The following is a 24,374-nucleotide window of genomic DNA, read 5'->3' on the forward strand; positions in this document are numbered from 1 at the left end:
ATCAAGCCTTCATCCCAAGGCCACCCACCTTGGGATACATAATGGTCCTTTAGGACCCTGCTCCTATTACCACCCTGGACATGGCTATCCGCCCGTCCTGGGACACCCACACAGTGCCCCCTAGCGGACACAGTGGTCACTACACCACAAGGGGAAGATGAATACTGCGAAACACAGGGATATTCTTGAGGAAAATCCGTCTGTTGGTGTTTTGATGTGTTCAACAACAAAATATATTACGCGTAGTAAATCCAGAAACAAAAATCAAAGACCTTTCGGTTAGCAAGACCTTCAGTCATCTGGATAGAGGAAACACGTGTGTAACAGTGCCATGTGTTGATCAGCGGTGTCTACCTGCATAGAGAGCTCCTTTGACTGCATGTTTCCTTCACAGCAAAACCTTCCAAATGCAAGCACCACACCTCAAATCAAATCCAGGACTTTTATCTGCTTAATTGAGAATGACATAATGAAGGGATTGCCCACACCTGTCCATGAAATAGCCTTGGAGTCAAATGTCCAATTACTTTTGGTCCCTTTAAAAACAGGGTGGCACATGTTAAGGAGCTGAAACTCCTAAACCCTTCATCCAATTTTAATGTGGATACTGTTACACCTCCGGACTCTCACCTGGGGACCTCCTCCTCCCGGCGCCCTCCCAGTCCGCTCTCATGCCGTTCCCCATCTGGCTTTGCAGGGTCGCGGCGCGTCAGAGGTCCGCGCATGTGCGCTCGCTCTTCCCCGGCCGCCAGGCATCCTGGGAGCTCGTGACCCAGTGGCTCCGCTCCATCATGGCGGCGCCCACCGGGTATTTCTGCTTGGCGTCTTGGCAGGTAAGACACCTGTTTGTCAATCTCTGTGGCGCTAAGGCTAGTTTCACACTTGCTTTTTTTTGCAGCGCGTTTTTCCCGCAAAAAAACGCATTGAAAAAACGCATACAAAAGCATACAACTGCTGCGTTTTTTTCAAGCATTTTTATGAGCATGCATGAAAAAAACGCAGCGTTTTTATGCGTTTGTATGCGTTTTTAGTGCGTTTTTACCGCGTTTGCGTTTTTTTCCAACATTAGGTGGCCCCTCACACTAACCCAAACCATGACTTTACTAACCCTAACCCTGACCCTAACCCTTAACCCTAACCCTGACCCTAACCCTAACCCTGACCCTAACCCTTAACCAAACCATACTTAACCCTAACCCAAACCCTAAACCCTAACTAACCCTAACCCTGACCTTAACCCTTAATCAAACCATACTTAACCCTAACCCAAACCCTAACTAACCTTAACCCTAACCCTAACCCTGACCCTAACCCTAACCCTAACCCTGACCCTAACCCTAACCCTAACCCTGACCCTAACCCTTAACCAAACCATACTTAACCCTAACCCAAACCCTAACTAACCTTAACCCTAACCCTAACCCTGACCCTAACCCTAACCCTAACCCTGACCCTAACCCTTAACCAAACCATACTTAACCCTAACCCTGACCCTAACCCTTAACCAAACCATACTTAACCCTAACCCTGACCCTAACCCTTAATCAAACCATACTTAACCCTAACCCAAACCCTAACTAACCTTAACCCTAACCCTGACCCTAACCCTAGCCCTAACCCTGACCCTAACCCTTAACCAAACCATACTTAACCCTAACCCTAACCCTGACCCTAACCCTTAACCAAACCATACTTAACCCTAACCCTGACCCTAACCCTAACCCTAACCCTTAACCAAACCATACTTAACCCTAACCCTGACCCTAACCCTTAACCAAACCATACTTAACCCTAACCCTGACCCTAACCCTGACCCTAACCCTAACCCTAACCCTGACCCTAACCCTTAACCAAACCATACTTAACCCTAACCCTGACCCTAACCCTGACCCTAACCCTAACCCTAACCCTGACCCTAACCCTTAACCAAACCATACTTAACCCTAACCCTGACCCTAACCCTGACCCTAACCCTAACCCTAACCCTGACCCTAACCCTTAACCAAACCATACTTAACCCTAACCCTGACCCTAACCCTAACCCTAACCCTAAACCCCCTTAACTAACCCTAACTTTACCCAAACCCCTAAATTCCATTGTCTAAACTAATGGTAAAAAAAAAAACGCATGTGCAAAAAAACGCATACATGAGCATGCCAGTGCGCACGTATGCGCATCCATAGGCTATAATGGCCAATTTTAGCGCAAAACGTGCGCATACGTGCGCATGCGCTTTTTTGCAGGGCCAAAAAATGCAACATGCTGCGTCTGGAAAATACAAACACACACCCAAAAAAAACGCAGCGCATGAAAATCGCATACGTGCGCTTACCAGCGCGCAGGTATGCGCACCCATGTTAAATATAGGGGAAAAAACGCATGCGCACGTATGCGTTTTTTTCCAGCGCAAAAAAACGCAAATGTGAAACCAGCCTAAGCATTCTATGCGCAGCGTCACCCCCGACTCTCAGGTCCCTGCGCACCCTCTGTGCTGCGGTCAGCTTTCTGCCTTGTTTCCCGCCTGGCATCCCTGTCCGGTGTCTCCCTGCTATCGCTCCCTCCTCCATCCTCTCGTCCTACCTCCCTCTCCTGTTCCTCCGCTAGCCATCCTGTATTACTACCGAGCCTGTTCCTCGCCTGTACCGCTGCCTCTGTAGTTGTCTGTCTCCTGTGTATTGGGCCTCTTCCCTCATATCTTGTGTTTTGCCAGTACCCCTTGGTCCAGTGTCTCCTAATCTCCTTCTGTCCCCCTTCTATTTCAGCTATTGGTCTCTGCCTCGTCCTGATCCATCCCGGCCCCCACAGCCTGTCTACTCGTGCCTCGGGTCCATACCCTCCCTGGTATGCTCTCCTGCACTCTGATCTTCTCTCCTGTATACACCCCGGGTCGTCCATTTGGTTCCAGCTGTCGTGGTTCCATCTCCATTGGGCCTGCCCCTAACACTCCCTGTATAGGGGGTGGTCATCACCTGGTCCGCTCGCCCTTGGGGGCTCTGGAGCCACGACCCAGAGGGTCCACTCTCTGGTTCCTACCTAGAACCCTAACAGATACCCTCAAATGAAAGCTGAAAGTCTGAACATCAACTGCATCTGAATTGTTTTGTTTAAAATTCATTGTGGTAATGTCTAGAACCAAAATTAGAAAAATGTTGTCTCCGTCCAAATATATATGGACGTAACTGTAATAGGTCCACAAGGCCTTTTTACAATATGTATAAAAGATTATATCCAAGGAATGACTACACTGGAGTCTGTATTGTGAGATGACAGGCAGTTGTTCAGTCAGTGACTGGAGCATGACTCCTTGTATTAAGGTTTGGTATTCTTTACCTTTAATTCTTTTGTATTGATTTTGTTCTGGGTGGTTGTATGCCATTCACTATGCCTTACTCTTTTATAGGCCAGTTATGTGGTTAATCTTCTGTGCTACTATACAGTATATTCCATGAATGGTGAATAAAAGCCAGCAGTGAGAGAATGGATTTTAAGGGGTTGTCCAATTTAGAAAACTATTTTTAATATATCCTGTTAGATAATTCTGGGATAGAAAAATGATGGGTTACCTGTTTAGGATTCTCATCCATTAGCCAGATCAGAGACAAGTTATAAAAAGTGTATGCAATTTATAAACCAAAATTTCACCTGGTGGTGGCGCTACATGGAAATCCCTGACGGCCGGGGAGGTCAAGTATATAGGGCCTGTGGAAAACCCCTTTAAGAGAGAAAATGACAGTGATGACCAGGAAATCCTGACACAAAGAGAATGTGTTTGTGAACAGGGGCAGCTTAGGCATAAGTGGAAACAACACCGCAGGAATGAAGCTGCTCAGTCATGTTTATTCTTGAGCAAAAGTAAAACCAAAGGGCACAATGGACGGGCACTGACAGTTTAGTGGCGTTTTAAGCATTTTTTTTTTTACAAAAATTTCAGCAAGCCGTCCTCTTTGTCAGGCTGTGTACATATAGTACTTTTGAGGGGCTACATTGTCGGTGGCATTGTTACTGTATGGGATGCTACAACATGCTGGACATATTTTTTGGGAAAACATCTCTTTTTGAGTCTTATTAGTATAGGAGGCATTATTTGGTCATTTTCTGGTGTCCCGTTGGTGCTGTAATACTATTCACAGGGGAACTCTTTTTATAGCACTTTTTTAGGGGCAATATTATAGCATAGCATTCTTCACCATCTATGACACTATTACTTTAGCAGAGGTCACCATGTATAGCACTATTAGTTTACAGGATGTCACCATCTATGGCACTATTACTTTACAGGAGGTCACCATCTATGGCACTATTACATTACAAGAGGTCACCATAAATGGCACTATTAGTTTACAGGAGGTCACCATAAATGGCACTATTACTTTACAGGAAGCCACCCATATTTCAGAGATTTGCTTGGAAAACCCTGTGTAAGGGCTCAGCTTACTGCGATCTTTGGGAGGCAGAATGAAATAGTCAACAGCAGGTGAAGAATTGCATTTATTTATTTTTTTTAAGCTGTTCCCTATGTGGTATAACTGATTAGATGACTTTCTTCTTCGGGTTGGTGCGATTACAGTGATACGCGATTTATATTGGGTTTTTATGTTTGGTTGCTGTCACACACTCAAAGACGCCTTTTGTTACAAAAAATAGATATCACTATATTTTGCGAGCTATAATGTTTCCATATATTTCGTCTGACAGAGTCATGTGACAATCTTGGTAAAAAGAAATGGCACTCACCAATCTTGAAAGTCCACACTTTATTTCAAGAGACAAACATCTTCGCCGAGAGTAGGATTGTGGATTGTCTTATACTGTTCCTGCTCTTGAACGAAACCACTATGTGAATACCTTTGTGCAATTTTTATATGTGAACTAATGGGTGTCTAATATAATGTAATATAATACGTAATGGTGATGTACAGTAGGTGAAGTGTTAGAGAATAATGTGAATATTGCATAAGGATAAGTTTAGGACAGCGTAGGATAAAGAATAAGTTAGCATGTTGATAGGATATGGTTAAGGCTAGGATTATTCTAGTGGGAAGGGCACTGCAGTGTGGCGTGGGTTCAAGTTCAGGTGTGATGGTGGTTTGCTAGGGGCAGCATGTCCCAAATGTTCAGAGAAGAGGGCAGCCAAATGGAGATCTCTGATGGACATTCCAACATCTGGAGCCTAGGGATCTGGCCAGATACCATGGAGCAGGCCTGGTCTTCTGGCTCTACAAGGTCGATGGACATGGAGTGACAAAAGGGGCAGGTCAGCTGGCTGTACCCGGATGCATTGCTCGAGTGGAGAACAAATCCCTGGGGCTGATGGAGTCAGTGGCCTTTGGGGTAGTCCAGAATGAATGTGTGGCAGAACACAAGATGAGTTGTCCTAAGGAGGAAAAAAGTCTGTATTCCTGTGCCCTATCCCATCTGTACCCACATGATTACCTTGGACTGTTTTGTAAAAGTTTGACTGCTTCAAAGAACCTGGTGTCCCATGCACTGTGTGCGGTGGCTCCTGGTAGCGGAGGCCTGGAGGCAGCGGATGCCTGCGGCCTACAAGTGAGTGTAATGCACCCCATACCCTACAGCACACTAGGGCTGGGACACCCATTGTCTGTAAAGTGCCAGAGCGCAACTGTGAAGCAGCTCGGTTGTGACTACCGCTCTGCAGGACTTTACACACTAATACAACACACAAAAATAGCAATATAGGAAAAAAAATTAATAAACTATAGATGAGGAAAGGTGGGTTAGGTGAGGTAGGTAGAGATAGCAATAGTTCCTGTTTCCTAGTGCCTATGGGACCTCAAAAGCCCCCTCTACCACAGAACAAGACAATATTATATAGTGGCTTGCAAAAATATTCATCCGCTTAGCATTTTTTCAGGTTTTGCTACCTCACAACCTGTTTTTTTAGGTTTTGCATCAGTTCATGTGAAGAACATGCCTACAACTGTGAACATTTGGTTTTCTTTTTTTGTGTGAAGCAAATGACAATTAGGGCAAAACAACTGAAAACATTAATGTGCATAACTATTCACCCCTCCCCTAAAGTTGGTACTTTGTAGAACCTCCTTTTGCATCAATTGCAGCTGCAAGTTAATTTGGATAAGTGTCTGTGAGCTTTCCATATCTAACCACTGGGATTTTTGCCCATTCCTCAAGGCAAAACTGCTCCAACTCCTTCAAGTTAGATGGTTTCCTCTGGTGAACACCAAACTTTAAGTATGACCACTGATTCTAAATTGGATTAAGATCTGGGCTTTGACTAGGCCACTTCAAAACATTTACATGTTTCCCCTTAAACCACTAGAGTGTGGCTTTAGCAGTATGCTTTTGGTCATTGTCTAGGTGGAAGGTGAACCTTCGTCCCAGTCACAAACACTGACAGACTGATTTTGCACAAGAATATCCCTGTATTTCACATTATCCATCTTCCCCTCGACTTGGACAATTTTCCCTGTCCCTGCTGCAGAAATACATTCCCACAGCATGATGCTGCCACCTCCATGTTTCACTGTGGGGATTGTGTTCTTAGGGTGATGAGCTGTGTTGGTTTCGCTATCAAAGGAAGCTTTGATAGCAGTGGTCCACTTACAGTACATTGGGACGGTAAAAGTTTGCAAGTCAGTCCCGCAATGAAACTGCTGAGTGACTGGCAGTACAAGTGGCAGTAGGAGGAAATGAAAAGTTGTTGTCTGTCCCAGAGATACCTAACAGCACAGGAGAAGCACAAATTAAGGCTATATTTGAGGTTCTGTAGGATTGGAATCTCTTGGATAAAGTGAAGCTTATATCATTTGACAGGACCAGTAGTAACACTTGTATAAAGGCAGGTGCATTCGTCCTCTTGCAATAGAAACTGCAGAAAAAACTACTGAGTTTGCCGTGTAGGCACCACATTCACAAGCTAATTATTGCAAGCATGCTTGATAAATTGTGGCTGGCATCAACAGGTTAAAATACAACTCTGACAAAAATGAAGAGACCATTTTCAAATGTTCAGTTTGTCTGATTTTTCTTTTTATAGGTATATTTTTGAGTAAAATGTAAATTGTTCTTTTAACCTACAAACTTCTGACAACATGTCTCCGAATTTCCAAGCAATAATTTGCTTTTTGTTTTTTGAAAAGAAGAAATGGTCAAAATTAAAAAACAGTGCTTTCAGACCTCAACTAATGGAAAGAAAACAAGTTCATAATCATTTAGAAACAATACTAATGTTTTAACTCAGGAAGAGTTGAGAAATCAATATTTTGTGCAATAGGTATGATTTTTAATCACAGCTTTCATGCGTCTTGGCTGCTTTCCACCAGTCTTTCACGACTTCTTCTGGTACAAACATTTAAGCAGTTCTTCTTTGTTTGGTGGCTTGTGACTATCCATCTTCCTCTTGATTACATACTAGAGGTTCTCAATGGGGTTCAGGTCAGGAGAATGTGTCCATGACAGGGTTTTGATGTGGTGGTCTCTTAATTTTTGCCAGAGCTGTATAAAGTTGTTTGAGAGATTTTTGGCTGCTTGGAATCAACTGGATAAAACCAAGTTTTTCGGCTGGAATGGAAGATGAGATAGCTTCAACTGAGCTAGGTTCACTTTAGGAGCGTCTAGTTAAACTTTGCAACAAACAGGTTGCACAATGCCATGCAAGAGATGATTACAAGGAATTTGTCGGCAGCCCAGACGTATACATCAATACTACATGCATGTACCATCAGGTCCAATGGATGGTTAAAGTGATATACCACTCTGAAGATCTTCATGTTTCATCATCAATTTTGTTTAACTTTGACAGAGTTAAAAAATCTTTGTCATTTTTATTGTCCTCTTATACTTGAACGCTTGGTACCTCTGTCAGATCCAAGCCAAATCGATGCAAAATGACTTGACATCACTGCAAGAACTTGCAGCATACAAAGGAATTAACGAGCCTGTTGCAGAGGCAACAATAAAATATTTCAACATACCCCTGTGGCGATTATGGTGGGTATGACTTTTTTTGACAGTGAGGTTACAACTGAAGAAAAGGTTGAGATGGTACTGTCTCTGCAGAAGGTAGGCAGCGATGTCTGCTCAACTCAGGTGCAGCTTGACGAAGACATTGTATCACACAAGAAGCTTCATCACTTTATGTTGTTCAACCCCCCCCAAAAACTGTTTGTTGTAGTGGAAATAAACCAAGATTTTCTTAATCAAGATCCTTGCATGTGGCACACAGAAAATCGTGAATGATGCCGCCGAATGCTGAATTGCACTCATGAGTACATTCAATTAGTCACAACCTTATGCTGGTTGTAATGTAAACAAATATGTAAAAAGCCAACGGGGGTGAATACTTTTGTAAAACACTTCAAATGGCACATTGTCATACTGTAGTCACTGACTTTTGTAGTTCATAGAATAGACACACAAACTTTCACTTAGCATTGTTTGGGGATGAATTTCATGCTGCCCTGGCACCATTACAGGGATTTTTCACCTCTTTTGTAATTCCCCAGTGTAGGGTTTTTGCTTACAGAATGGACCTGAATATTGAGTTGTTCTCGTGTCAGGGAATTTCCTATCAACACAGAAACTTAAAGACGAGTATGAGGAAGAAGTCCAGTGAATATTATGCTTTTTTAAGATCACATATGCAAATTAACTCTTCTTCAAAATAAAAAAGGATCTCTCTAGAGTCACCTAATGTATAGTTAGCTACCCGCAATGTCCAACCGGTTACAGCCTTGGCATCATATAGATGCGGTTTGTAGCTTTCTTTATTTTGTTTCTTATGTTTTGCTTCTATTTAAAGGAACAAGCAAAAAAGGAGTCCAGAAAAGTTCAGTACAAATTACAAACTTTTATTTCAATACATTAAAAACAAATAGTGAGGTTCCAAAATTTGGTCACACACTGGTGAATAACGTGATGACAGGTGCTTGGACCACATTATCGCTAATGCAATATTTTGTAAACTACCACCTCTAAACACAAATATTAAAAAATGTCATTATAAATGTATTATGGCCAACGGTTTATAATTGGTATATGTGGTGATATCCACCAAACCGCAGCACGACCAGCTCTACCCTCGCCTACTGTATCCTCACCCATCCCGTTGTAGATTGTGAGCCATCGCGGGCAGGGTCCGCTCTCATCCTGTACCAGTCGTGACTTGTATTGTTTAAGATTACTGTACTTGTATGTATTATGTATACCCCTCCTCACATGTAAAGCGCCATGGAATAAATGGCGCTATAATATTAAATAATAATAAATAATAATAATAATAATACCTAATTTTTTTATATAAAATTATCTCAAAATTATGTTCCCAAATGGAATTATCAGCCTCTTACTTCTTTTGTCCGATGAACCCTATATATATCTCCTTAAAGAGTAGAGCTCAAAAACTTTATGCAACACAGTAATGGGCTATCATAACTCATCAGGTGTTATGTACAAGATATTAAAGGAAGCAATATTATCTGTTTAAGGTAGGCATATCAATTAAATAAGAGGAGGTAGTTACCTGTAGTAACGTCTAAAACCGCACTTGCACCACTACCCCAATGCATGTTTCGCGTCACTTGCTTCCTTATGTGCTACATAAATTATTTGAGTGCTACCCTTGAAGGAGGTACAGTTGTGTGAAAAAAATGTTTGCCCCTTCCTGATTTCCTTTTCTTTTGAATGTCCGTCACATTTAAATGTTTCAGATCACCAAATAAATTTAAATATTAGACAAAGATAAAGCACATATTAACACAAAATGCAGTTTTTAAATGAAAGTCTTTATTATTAAGGTAAAAAAATCCAAACCTTAGAGGGTGCAGTGTGAAAAAGTTGCTGCACTCACCTTAAAACACAAATTAACTGTGGTTTATCACATCTTTGGGTAGCAGACTTCTAATTCCCTTGCCACACGTAGGCCTGATTTCTGTCATACCTGTTCTCAATCAAGAAATCACTTAAATAGGACCTGCCTGACAATTTGAAGTAGACCAAAGAATCCTTAATGCTAGATATCATGCCACAATTCAAAGAAATTCTGGAACAAATGAGAAACAAAGTAATTGAGATCTGTCAGTCTAGAAAAGGTTCTAAAGTCATTTCTAACGTTTTGGGACTCCAGAAAACCACAGAGAGACCATTATCCACAAATGGAAAAAAACATGGAACGATGGTGAACCTTCCCAGGAGTAGCCAGCCGACCAAAATTAACCCAAGACCGCTGTGATGACTCATCCAAGAGGTCACAAAAGACCCCACAACAACATCCAAAGAACTGCAGGCCTCACTTGCCTCAGTTAAGGTCATTGTTCATGACTCCACCATAAGAAAAAGACTGGGCAAAAATGTCCTGTATGGCAGAGTTCCAAGACGAAAACCACTGATGAGCAATAAAAACATAAATGTTTCTCAGTTTTGCCATAAAACACTTTAATGATTTCCAAGACTTTTGGGAGAATACTCTGTGGACTGACGAGACAAAAGTTGAATTTTTTGGAAGGTGTATGTCCTATTACATCTGGTGTGGAAGTAACACAGCATTTCAGAAAAGAAACATCCTACCAACATTAAAATATGGTGGTGGTAGTGCAGGGCCGGACTGGGACCAAAAAGCAGCCCTGGCACGAAAAAAATTCACCAGCCCACATACAATGAATGTCCTCACTGCACACACATTACACACACACACACTACAGATACCGCGCACACACTACAGATACCGCACACACACACTACAGCTACAGCACACACACACACACACACACTACCGCACACACACACACACACTACAGCTACAGCGCACACACACACACACACACTACAGCTACCGCGCACACACTACAGCTACCGCGCACACACACTACAGCTACCGCGCACACACACTACAGCTACCGCGCACACACACTACAGCTACCGCGCACACACACTACAGCTACCGCGCACACACACTACAGATACCGCGCACACACACACACACACTACAGCTACCGCACACACACACACACTACAGCTACCGCACACACACTAGATACCGCACACACACTACAGATACCGCACACACACTACAGATACCGCACACACACACACACACTACAGATACCGCACACACACGCACACACACTACAGATACCGCACACACACGCACACACACTACAGATACCGCACACACACACACACACACTCTACAGATACCGCACACACACACACACACTACAGATACCGCACACACACACACACACACACTACAGATACCGCACACACTACAGATACCGCACACACACACACACACTACAGATACCACACACACTACAGATACCACACACACACACTACAGATACCACACACACACACACACACTACAGATACCACACACACACACACACTACAGATACCACACACACACACACTACAGATACCGCACACACACACACTACAGATACCGCACACACACACACTACAGATACCGCACACACACACACTACAGATACCACGCACACACACACACACACACTACAGATACCGTGCACACACACACACTACAGATACCGCGCACACACACACACTACAGATACCACACACACACTACAGATACCACACACACACACACACACTACAGATACCACACACACACACACTACAGATACCACACACACACACACACTACAGATACCACACACACACACTACAGATACCGCACACACACACACTAGATACCGCACACACACACACTACAGATACCACGCACACACACACACACACTACAGATACCGCGCACACACACACACTACAGATACCGCACAGACAAGCATTACACACTTACATACTACAGATACCGCACACACACACACTACAGATACCACGCACACACACACACACACACACTACAGATACCGCACACACACACTACAGATACCCCACACACACACACTACAGATACCCCACACACACACACTACAGATACCACACACACACTACAGCTACAGCACACACACACTACAGATACCCCACACACACTACAGATACCCCACACACACTACAGATACCCCACACACACTACAGATACCCCACACACACACACACACTACAGATACCGCACACACACACTACAGATACCGCACACACACACACTACAGATACCGCGCACACACACACACTACAGATACCACACACACACTACAGATACCACACACACACACACACTACAGATACCACACACACACACACTACAGATACCACACACACACACACACTACAGATACCACACACACACACTACAGATACCGCACACACACACACTAGATACCGCACACACACACACTACAGATACCACGCACACACACACACACACTACAGATACCGCGCACACACACACACTACAGATACCGCACAGACAAGCATTACACACTTACATACTACAGATACCGCACACACACACACTACAGATACCACGCACACACACACACACACACACACTACAGATACCGCACACACACACTACAGATACCCCACACACACACACTACAGATACCCCACACACACACACTACAGATACCACACACACACTACAGCTACAGCACACACACACTACAGATACCCCACACACACTACAGATACCCCACACACACTACAGATACCCCACACACACTACAGATACCCCACACACACACACACACTACAGATACCGCACACACACACTACAGATACCGCACACACACACACTACAGATACCGCGCACACACACACACTACAGATACCACACACACACACTACAGATACCACACACACACACTACAGATACCGCGCACACACACACACTACAGATACCGCGCACACACACACTCTACAGATACCGCGCACACACACACTCTACAGATACCGCGCACACACACACTCTACAGATACCGCGCACACACACACTCTACAGATACCGCGCACACACACACACCACAGATACCGCACACACACACACACCACAGATACCGCACACACACACACACTACAGATACCGCACAGACAAGCATTACACACTTACATACTACAGATACCACACACAAGTATTACTTACACACACTCTCTCTTCTGTGGTGCAGAGGAGGCTGATGTCCATATGCAGCTCCTCAGGTTCTAGTGCTCACAGCAGCTCTGTCCCCTCACGTCCCCCGATGCAGATCAGAGCAGAAGACGATGTCACCTTGCTGGCTTGAGCTGCTTCCCTAGCTCTCCCTGGAAGCACAGCACTCACAGGCAGGTACTACCTTTAATCCTGCGTGCTGCTGGCTCTCTCCACTGTTCTCTGATGCTGGTACTTTCCAGCATCAGACAGAGAGGCAGGAGTCCTGTGCGTGCTGCTGCTGCGGCGGCCTTTTCAAACTTCTGACAAGGTCCAGTGTGCGGCGCGAGCTCTCCCGCTTGCCTGCACTGAGGAGGGCAGCAGCGGCGCACAGTCACGGACGTGGGGCACGCTCACGCACTGACGCCGGCAGATGCGGCCCTTGTCAGTGCATGCGATGAGAGGGAGCGCGCACACAGAGCCTAGTCAAAGGTTTTAAAGGGCCGGCGGCCCATTTCCTAGTTCAGAGCCACCGGCCCACCGGGAATCTGCCCGGTTCGGTATATTACCAATCCGGGCCTGTGGTAGTGTGATGGTCTGGGCTGTTTTACTTCTTCAGTAGCTGGAAGACTAAGGCTACTTTCATACATCAGGTTTTTTCTGACATACTGGATCCGGCTCTTTTTTCAAAAACCGGATCTGGTGAAAACTGCCGCCGGATCTGGTTTTGACTCATTGAATTGTATTAGCGCCGGATTGCGCCGCCTGGCCTTCTGGTTCTTCAGGTTTTCGCCGGATCCGGCTAAATGTATCATTCCGTTGTCTGGAAAAAACATTTCTTGTAACGTTTTTTGTCTGCGGCGAAAAACCTGAAAGCGCCGGTAGTCTATGGGCGCTGGAATGCGCCAGATCCGGAAAAAGCCGGATCCGTCCACCGGATCCAGTTTTTACGTCTGAGCATGCTCAGATCCCATTGCCTAGCCCCCAGATAACATATATAAACAATGCCAGTGAGGCACTCATCCATCCATTACCATGCAGCCAGCCAGAGGAGCCAGCCCCTGAGGATCCAGCACATAGGATCCAGCCACAGAGGATCCAGCCACAGAGCGGGGCCAGCGACAGAGCGTGTCCAGCAGCCGCAGAGCCAGGCCAGCCACCAGCCACAGAGCAGCCACCAGCCACAGATTAGCCACCATCCACAGAGCAGCCAGCAGCCGCAGAGCCAGGCCAGCCAGCAGCCACAGAGCCAGGACAGCCACCAGCCACAGAGCAGCCACCAGCCACAGATCAGCCACCAGCCACAGAGCCAGGCCATCCAGCCAGACATGTCGTCTTCTTCTGGGAGCCCTCCCTCACGTTATCCGCTTTTAGAGGTAAAAAAAAGTTTTTGGATTTGTTTTTATTTATGTATATCACACTCTATCTCTGATATGCCATCTCAGAGCACGTCGTCCCTTTTACCGCATTGGCTATTTATCACAATACCAGTGATCCATTTTCTGTCCCCCATATTCGTGCCCTCAAGATGTTAAAATTGCACCCTAGAAATTGTTAATGCCCTGTGCAAGTTCCATATAAAAAAGGTGACCACATTTTACCCCTAGAAAGTAATGATGCCCCGTATATTGTTTTGATGGTCACATAAGTGCTCTTATAGCAATAAAGCTTAAATGCCCCACTGTATATGTATGTGTATATAGATATCTATTTCTAAATATATTAATTGATCATTTTGGTATAACAGGAAGCTGCAGCAGCAGAAGAGGTGCTTCCAGAAGAAGACCGAAGGGTTGGAGAGATACCCGGAGTGGGTGCGCAATTGGTAAGTTTCTTGCATACAGCGTAGAAAAACATCATAACACTACATAAAACACAAATAAAAATGTTTTGTACAGACATCACACTGCACACAACGCAAGCCAACATCCAAGCACATAATTTTTCTTTGTTTTTATGTTACAGTCTTCAGATTCTGGTGTCCGATCAAGAGGTCCTGGAAGCGGCTCCCAGAGTCGGCGTGAGTGGACGGCCGGTCAACATGGGGTAAGCACCTTTTTTGTTTTTTTAAATTTATTTTTTATCCCTAATTATGTTGTTTGGAGTCTAAGGTATTTCCTGTTTGGCTTTTTTAACAGGCTTCACAGTCGGCTCCTGACTCAGACGGTGAGGAGGAGGCGGGCCTAGATATTGACCTCCTCATCAATCTGGTCCGAGAAAGGGAGCCACTGTGGAATATGGGGGATCGCAGCCATGACGATCTCCTAGTGACCCGTTGGCTCTGGGAGCAAGTCTGCCGTCAACTTGTTGCCAACTGGGAGGACCTCGATGTTCAGGCCCAGCATAAAGCGCGTAAGTATACACAGTTCAGTCATGTTGCTGGCTGTAAAAGTGTTGTATACTAACCAATTTGTGCTTTCACTTTTCAGGAGAGAGAATTGTCAAGCAGTGGCGGTCGATCTGGGATTGCTTCAAGAAGGAGTTAAACAACGATATGCGGGCCCCGAGTGGCTCTGGAGGACGCAGGAGCAAATACAAATACTCAAGAGCCCTGTCATTCCTTCAAGAGACGATGGTGAACAGAAGGTAAATATTACCCACCCCATTTAATTCAAAATGTTTACATGTCTAACCCTTTTTTTGCTTTCAGCCAGGACCATTCAATATCAATATATTAATTGTCTTTTTTTTCTCTTTATTCCACAGCACCATCTGCAGCACTCGGGAGCCTGCACCGTTGAACACTTCTGGGGCGATCCCTGAGGAGTCCGCCACCGAGGAACATTTCGACAGTCCCGGACCATCTGCACCTTCTCAGACTTCCCTCACATCTGATCCTACGGTAACACCACCTTGCGCTGGAGCATTGTGGCCGCCTGCATTGCATGAATCTGCAGGTGAGGATATAGCTTTTCCTTTACCCCACCCCTCTGCTGCTGCCACCTTTAGTACACCTGTGGGTTCTGGGAGGCAGCGCCAGAGGGGTTAGGAAAAGAACTATGCGCCCGAGTTCTTACACCTGAATGCATCCTTCCAGAACTGTCTGAAACTGTTGTCTGAGCAAATGACATTTAATTTGCTCAACAGAAGTATTCTTGAGTTGCGCACACTTCTGGTTAGGATGAAGTCAGATGCAGGTAAAGCTCCGAACCACACTTTTTTTTCAGTCGGTGCTTGAGCGCATGGATAAGCTATCTCCTGACCAGCAGATGCATGTAATGCAATCGTGCCAGTCTGCTCTAGCGCAAGTTAGCTCAAACTCCCCTCCACCCACACCGGCATATCCTCCCACACCTGCCCCCCCTCCAGCCACTGTCCCTCCTCCCCCTAATATGCAATACCAGCAGGCTGCCCCGTACCAGCAGCCTGCCCCGTACCAGCAACCTTCCCCGTACCAGCAGCCTTCCCCGTACCAGCAGCCTGCCCCATACCAACATACCACCCCGTACCATTTACCAACCATATCACCCGCACCTCCACTCCCTGGCCACTACCATCATGCCCCAAACACAACCCTCTTCTCCACCCCACACCTCTTCTGCCTCCCAATCCTTCAACTCCACCCCTCAAACCTTCCAAATTCCCAATACAACTTCCAGTTTCATGTCCACCCGTTCCATTTCTTTCTCCACCCCTTCACCTGCTCCTATTGATCCTTCACCACCACCATCACTTTCCTCTCTCCACACTCCCAATGTCGAAGTGTCCCAATCTGACAGCCCATCCAGCATTATTTCCAACCCACACTATGTCGATTTGTAATGTTTTCTATTTAAAATTTTGTTAATAAAAAAACAGTTTTTTTTTTACAAATTTGGTCTTTTATTTGGTTATAAGGTTAATAAAAGGTTTTTAAAAGGTTAAATACTGTGGTAAAAGAAGGTAAAATACAATGGTTAAAACACAACCAGGTATAATACTTTGGTAAAGAAGGTAAAATACTTTGGGTAAAACACAACCAGGTACACAACTTGGGTAAAGAATGTAAAATACTTTGGGTAAAACACAACCAGGTACACAACTAGGGTAAAGAAGGAAAAATACTTGTGGTAAAGAAGGTAAAATACTTTAGGTAAAACAAAACCAGGTACACAACTTGGGTAAAGAAGGTAAAATACTTTGGGTAAAACACAACCAGGTACACAACTTGGGTAAAGAAGGAAAACTACTTGTAGTAAAGAAGGTAAATGACTTTAAGTTACAAGGTACATGAGAACATTTTCAAACTCTATAATCCTGCCAGTCTACTCTTCCTTGAGGTGAAATAAAGTATTCAGCAAATTTGTCCCTCATTCTTGAAACGGACACAGAACTTCTATACGTAATGTTGTGATAATCATGCAAGGTGGTTTCTTCAGGGTGGTCATCAATGGAACTATGTTCCTTGCATATAACAAAATTGTGCAGAACCACACAAGCTTTCACAACCTCGTCCACAGTTTCAGTCTTCAAGTTGATAGCGGTCAATAGAACTCACCATTTTGCTGTTAAAATACCAAAAGAGCTCTCCACCATTCATCGTGCTCATGTGAGGTGGCAATTAAAAATTCTTTTAGTTCGTTTCAATCCCCTACTGGAGTATGGTTTCAGCAGGTGTTCCGATAGTTGGAAGGCTTCATCCCCAACACAAACAAATGACATTGGTGGCCCAGTTGTTTCAGGCAGCGGTCTTGGTGGTGGAAATTGGAAGATGTTTCCACAGAGATGACGCCCCATTGCAGACAATTTGAAAATTTGTGAATCATTGGAGTGGCCATAGGCCCCAATATCAACCGCTATAAACTTGTATTCAGCATCAGCGATGGCCATGAGCACAATGGAGAAATATTTTTTATAGTTAAAATATTCCGATCGAGATCCAGGAGGTTTGACTATGCGGACATGTTTCCCATCCACTGTACCCAAGCAACTGGGAAACTGACAGATTTGTTGGAATTTATCTGCAATTTCCAGTCACCTCTCCATTGTGGGATGTAGTATAAACTCAGCATGAAAAGAGTCCCACAATGCACGGCTTGTGTGCTTCACAATTCCGGAGATGGTGGAAATACCAAGTCTGAACTGGAAATGGAGTGATGAAAGATATTCTCCAGTAGCAAGGAATCTGTGACCAAAAAAGGGAAAAATGAGTACATAATAAACAATAACATTACACTTATAAGTCAGTTGGTTGGAGATACAATAAAAACAATTCTTCAAAACTACCAGCAACAAGATTACAGTAGAAGTGTGCTTTACAAGGAGTAGATACATTAAAAATGCCTTACCGAAGAGTCACCATCAGATGCTCCGGTGGTGAAATGGAGGAGCGTCAATGTGTCACTTCTTCTGATGAGGTGTCCAATTGGTTCCACCAAAAAAATCAAAATTCTCCATTTGCATACGAACATATGAGAAAAAGTTCTCCGGGTTTCCTTGCAGCTCCATGTATAGTGTTGAATACACCCCACGCGTCATTCTCTTGGCTGTGATGGAGTGGATCCATAAACGTCATCGCCGCGGACGCTTGAGGCACTGCTGTCTCTCTCGCTCCTTCTCCAGAACAATTGCTTTCAAATGATTCGCCTCAACAGTAAAATCCACGTTTATCTTCAGAATGTTTGCTATCACGCCTTCCTTCTTGGCCAGATACTTGCTCTCCTCTCCAATATGCACTTGCTCCTCTACAACCTGTCAAATATGGCCTGTCGGAGCACTGTATATATAGGTTTTCAGTAGCCAATCACATTTGGGAGCCTCCCATGGGCTTTGTAAAAAACCGGTACTGGCGTAAAACAGGTAAAAAAAATGGAAGAAACGGATGGGAAAACTGGATGAAACGGATCCGTTTCTTCCGATTTTCAGAAAAGACGCAGGATGATGCCGGATCCGGCGCTTCGGCGCAACGCCGGATCCAGCCTGTCAGAAAAAACCTGATGTGTGAAAGTGGCCTTAGGGCTCATCCTCATTTGCGATTAAAAAAAGGTCCGATTTCTGGACTGTAAAAAAGGGTGGAGTGCTATGCGAGTGTCATGCGATTTCTTTGAGATTTTTAATCTTTCCATCCGTTTTCTATCCGTTTTGCATCCGTTTTACATCCATTTGCAATCCGTTTTTTTTTCGCAGCAACTATTTTTCTACAGTCATTTACAGGACCATTTACAGTGTTCTATGCCACAGAATGGTAATGTATCCGTTTAAAACAGATGGAAAACGGATGGTCCGTTTTTTTAATCGCACCAATTGACTTGCATTGGCGAAAATCGCAGCATGCTGTGATTTTTTTCTCAGTCCGATTTTGGATGGGAAAAAAATCGCAAGCGAGATGTCACCCATTGACTAGCATTGGTCAGAGTGCAATCCAATTTTAAATCGGATTGCAAACGTCCGATTTTATCGCCAGTGAGTATGAGCCCTTACTGTGGTAAATGGAACCATGAATTCTGCTGTCTACCAAAAAATCCTGAATGAGATTACCCTGCCATCTGTTCGTGACCTCACGCTGAATCGCACTTCAATTATACAGCAGGACAATGATCCAAAGCACACCACCAAATCCACCGCTGAATGGCTTAAGAAAAACAAATTTAAGACTTTAGAGTGGCCTAGTCAAAGTCCTGACCTTATTCTAATTGAGATGCTGCGACATGATCTTTTCTGTTGTGTGGATGCACTTTTCTGCTGGTGTAATACGCTGCAGATTTTTCATTCATTATTGTGCGCTCCAAGGGAATAAACCCTAAAAGTGCCATTGTCTAATATTTCACAGATGCCTATCAGCAGTTCTGTGGGTCATTAAGTAGGCGCCTTAAAAAGGATAGTGTGATGCAGGGTCAGAATACACAGGGTTGGTTTATATGTGGTTTGTTGCATAGTTACATAGGTCTAGATAGTAGTTGCAAGTTGCAGATAAAAAACAATAGAAAATTTAAAAGGACTCTGTCAGCAGGTTTTTCCTTTGCTATCTGAGAACAACATGATGTAGGGACTGAGAGCCTGATTTTAGTGATGTATCATTTACTGGGTTGTGTTTTATTGTTTCAAAACAATCAGTGTTTTATCAGCAGGAGATTATCACTTCAGGATTAGCTGTCTTGTGCCTCCAAGTCCAACCCCGCCCCACCACTGATTGTCAGCTTTCTGCCTATGCATAGTATATACAGAAAGCTGTCAGTCAGTGGTGGGTTATGCAGGGCTCAGCATTTGAGCACTGCTGGTTATTCATCAGAGAAAACAGTGATTGTATTAAAGCCACAACCTGCATACCAGTAAGTGACACATTGCTGGAATCACAATCTCAGCTCATGCTGGTCTCAGATTATATAGCAAACACCTTTGTGATAGATTCCTTTTAAAATCAAGGCTATTCGATCCACTTCTTTAAAGAGTTTGACACAAGAGATAAAAAGGTCTTTAATAGTAAAAATGTAGAATAAGATAACTAACTAGCACTATATATAGTGGGTTGTGACGGCACAGCATTTTTTCTTAATTATGTCAGACGTAAAATATGTAGGCCCAGAATCTTAAACTGTTGTCTGAATCATAGAATCATAGAATCGTAGAGTTGGAAGGGACCTCCTGGGCCATCTGGTCCAACCCCCTGCTCAAAGCAGGATTCGCTAAATCATCCCAGTCAGATGTCTGTCCAGCCTCTGTTTAAAGACTTCCATTGATGGAGAACTCACCACTTTTCGTGGCAGCTTGTTCCACTCATTGATCACTCTAACTGTCAAAAAGTTTTTTCTAATATCTAATCTGTGTCTCCTCCCATTCAGTTTCATCCCATTGCTTCTAGTCTTTCCTTGTGCAAATGAGAATAAAGATGATCCTTCTACAATGGACAGCCCTTGAGATATTTATAGACAGCTATTAAGTCTCCTCTCAGTCTTCTCTTTTGCAAACTAAACATTCCCAAATCCTGCAACCTTTCCTCATAAGACAGGGTTTGCAGACCGGTCACCATTCTGGTCGCTCTTTTCTGAACTTTCTCCAGTTTGTTGATGTCTTTTTTAAAATGTGGTGCCCAAAACTGGACACAATATTCCAGATGAGGTCTGACCAAAGAGGAGTAGAGGGAAATAATGACTTCACGTGATCTAGACTGTATGCTTCTGTTAATACATCCTAGAATTGCATTTGCCTTTTTTGCTGCTGCATCACACTGTTGACTCATATTCAGTCTGTGATCTATTAGTATACCCAAGTCTTTTTCACATGTGCTGTTGCTTAACCCTATTCCTCCCATTCTGTATATGCTGTTTTCATTTTTATTGCCCAGATGTAGTACTTTGCATTTTTCCCTGTTAAAAACCATTCTGTTAGTTGCTGCCCACTTCTCCAGTTTATTTATATCTTTTTGAATCCTCTCTCTTCTCTAGTATTAGCTATCCCTCCTAGCTTTGTCTCATCAGCAAATTTAATCAGTTTACCCTCAATTCCATCATCTAAATCGTTGATAAAGATGTTGAACAATACAGGGCCCAGGACAGAGCCCTGTGGTACCCCACTTGAGACGTTCTTCCAAGTGGATGTGCAGCCATTTACGACCACTCTTTGGGTCCGATCACTAAGTCAGTTATGAATCCACCTAACAGTTGCCTTGTCCATTCCATACTTAGTCATTTTTTCAATAAGGATTGTATGAGATACTTTGTCAAATGCTTTGCTGAAGTCAAGATATACTATATCTACAGCATTTCCTTGATCCACCCAATCAGTGATTCCGTCATAGAAGGAAATTAAGTTAGTCTGACATGACTTATTAGTTGCAAACCCATGCTGACTCTGTTTAATCACTTCATTCTTATCCAGGTACTGACATACATGTTGTTTAATAATTTGTTCAAAGATCTTTCCTGGTATAGAAGTCAGACTCACCGGCCTATAGTTGCCTGGGTCCACCTTCTTCCCCTTTTTGAAGATAGGAACAACATTGGCTCTTCTCCAGTCTTCTGGCACTTCTCCTGTTCTCCAAGAATTTTCAAAGATTATGGAGAGGGGTTCAAAAATTTCTTCTGCTATCTCCTTCAGTACTCTGGGGAGTAATTCATCTGGACCTGGAGACTTGAATTCATTTAGGTTAGCTAAGTGTTTCCTCACTATCTTTCTCTTTATAGATATCCTGGATTCTTCTATTCCCTTAATAGGACAGTGAAGAACAGTTGATGTTACATTTCCTTTCTGAGAAAACAGATGCAAAATAGGAATTTAAAAGTTCGGCCTTCTCAACATCCTGTCTTACCATTTCATCATTTTCATCCTGTAAAAATCCTATAGCATCTTTGACTTTTATTTTACTTTTGACATATCCCCAAAATCCTTTATTATTGCTTATGACATCTCTTGCAAGCCTCAATTCATTGTCAGCTTTAGGTAATCTGATTTGTGCCCTGCAGGTTCTGCAGACAGCATTATATTCTTCTTTAGATATGCCTCCCTCTTTCCATTTTATAAACATTTTTTTCTTCCTTTTTAGCATGTGCTTAAGTTCTGTGTTCATCCATCCTGGTTTCCTTAAATGCTTCCTATTCTTCCCTCTTTTCGGAATTGTTAACAATTTCATTTTTCAAGATTTCCCATCCTTCCTGGACATTTTTGTCTTTAAGGATATCCAGCCATTGGATCCCTCCAATTCTCTTTCTGAATCCGTTAAAATCTGCCTTTCTGAATTCTATCCTTGACGTCTGAGTCTTCACAGATCTTCCTCCTCTAGTTATCCAAAATTCGAAAATAGCATGGTCGCTACCTCCTAGGGTCCCAGCCAATTTTACCTCCTCAACCATTTCCTCCCTGTTTATAAGGATTAGATCCAAGGTAGCAGTTCCCCTTGTTTTCTCCCCTACCTTTTGGACAATAAAGTTGTCAGCAAGAGAGGATAAGAATTTCCTTGACCTGTTAGTTTTGCCTGAGAGAGATTCCCAACAAATGTCTGGATAGTTGAAATCTCCCATGACAACTATGTCATATTTTTTGGAGAACTTGGCCATATGAGGAACAAAGAGTTCATCCATATCTTCAGCTTGCACACGCGGCCTGTAGTAAATGCCTACAATGGTGTCCTTTCCATTGTTCTGTCCTTGTATTCTTACCCAAACAGTTTCCACAGAACTCCCGGTCTCTGAAGCTTCAATCTCTGTGCAGATATACGTGTTTCTAACATACAATGCGACACCTCCTCCTCGTTTATCAAGTCTGTTTCTTGCAAATAAGATGTATCCTTCTAGTCTTGTATTCCAATCATGTGTATTGTCCCACCAAGTTTCAGTGATTCCAATGACATCATATTTCTTTTCCTGTGTTAGTAGTTCCAATTCTCCTTGTTTGTTGCCCATGCTTTGTGCATTAGTATAGAAACATTTTAGTTTGTGATTAGTTTCTCTTTCTCCGATATTTTTATTAATTAGATTATTTTGTCTTTGTTCTTCCTTTCCACTTCTAATAGCACAGTTCTCAATAGCATTTGTCAGGTGTATGGCTTTTTCTGGTCTTTTGCTTCCCTTCCCATGTTGTTCTAGTTTAAAGCTCTCCTTACAAGTGTAGCAAGGCGACTTCCAAATACATGTTTTCCAGTCTTCGTAAGGTGCACCCCATCTCTAGCAAGTAGTCCATCGTAAAGGTAATTCACTCCGTGATCCATAAATCCAAATCGTTGCTGACGGCACCATCGACGTAGCCAGTTGTTCACCTGCAGAATCTTACTCCACCTCCTTGTTCCATGGCCATCCACTGGGAGGATGGAAGAGAAGACCACCTGCGCTCCCAGTTCTTTCACTTTCTTGCCTAAGTCTTCAAAGTCTCTGCAGATGGTTTCCAGGTCATTTCTTGCGGTGTCATTTGTCCCCACATGTAGTAGCAGGAATGGGTAGTCATCTGTAGGTCTGAAGAGTCCTGATATCCTGTCAGACACATCTTTAATTTTTGCACCTGGAAGACAGCACATTTCTCTTGAAGTTATATCCGGTCTGCAGATAGCGGCCTCTGTTCCTCTCAACAGGGAATCCCCCATGACCACCACTCTCCGTTTCTTCTTCACAACATTTTTCTTTCTCCATCCAGGAGGACTCTGAAGGCGTACAAGGTTGCTGTTTGTGGGCAAAGTATTATCCTGATGTATTTCTTCATCGTTTTCCTGCATGATAGCCTGGTACTGGTTCCTGAGAAGTATGGGTGCTGACTGCCTCCTGATCCTCCTGCTTCTCTGGGTCACATGTCTCCATTCCTCTGTTTCTTCAGGTGCACTTCGAATTTCTTCTCTTTCTGTAACATGAAGAGATAATTCTGCTGTCTAAGAACTCTTCACCTTCCTTAATGATCTTCAACGTAGCTAACCTCTCTTCGAGATTTTGCAACTTTTCCTCC

This window comes from Dendrobates tinctorius, unplaced genomic scaffold (assembly GCF_039654945.1).
Source record: "Dendrobates tinctorius isolate UK_male_01 unplaced genomic scaffold, ASM3965494v1 ptg000039l, whole genome shotgun sequence".
Taxonomy (NCBI): domain Eukaryota; kingdom Metazoa; phylum Chordata; class Amphibia; order Anura; family Dendrobatidae; genus Dendrobates; species Dendrobates tinctorius.